Genomic DNA, 946 nt, shown 5'->3' on the forward strand with positions numbered 1-946 from the left:
AGTTTCTGTAATATAATTATTATAATATATTAAATAATATTTTTACACAAAAGTCACTTTATCCTGAAAGAAGTGTTTTCGTTAAACTTGATAATATAATTTTAACACGAAATTACAAAAAATATATCTAAAATATTAAACAAGATGAATCACTGGACATTTCTAGTATTCATTGGGCTGCAATTTGAAAACATTGTATACCTATAAATTTCTACTGCCTGTCTTTCCTTAATGTTAAGAACAGATTTACGAAGATAAAAGAGACCAGATTTGGAAATCTCACTTGTCCGTGTTAGGAGGCCCAGATTAAGTGTATTCTTTAAATGAGAAATCAAGTTATTTCAGTTCAAATCTTTCTTCGTAAAAGGGGTTAGATAATAGGCACGACTCTATAGCTAGCAGGAAAGTATGATGTACAGGGGTAAGCCACTACTAATTTGAGGTGGAGAGCATATATTTTAAATTAAATAAATTAAAAATGCAATAAAAAATTGCAGCCCGGCATTGTGACGATGTCATAATAAAATAATTGTTGGTGTTCTTACGAGTTTTCTATTCTCGTTCGATTGGAGCAATTTATCAGAAATATTCTGTTGGGGGTTTTTCACGCAACATTCGTGGCGCATCAGCAAAGGACAAATATGCATTGGTACCTTCTATTCCAAAGATTCTAATTTCGAACGTTTCTGAGTTAAAATTGGGTACATCAGAAAATTGGGTACATCAGAAAGGAACCGTTTCGGACTGGAAAGTACTAGAAATTGCCACTGTGTTTTCTTTTTTATAGGTTAATCTGTGTATTTAGTAATGTTTATTTAAAGATATTTAGGTAAGTGTTACTAAAGCTTTTACTTTACCTGCTGTTATATATAACAGAAAAAAGTATGGCGATCGGTCAAAAAATGACTCCCTTAATATTTTTTACATTTTTGATAGTGATGTAACG

This window comes from Centruroides vittatus, unplaced genomic scaffold (assembly GCF_030686945.1).
Source record: "Centruroides vittatus isolate TY-2023 unplaced genomic scaffold, ASM3068694v2 contig_799, whole genome shotgun sequence".
Taxonomy (NCBI): Eukaryota; Metazoa; Arthropoda; class Arachnida; order Scorpiones; family Buthidae; genus Centruroides; species Centruroides vittatus.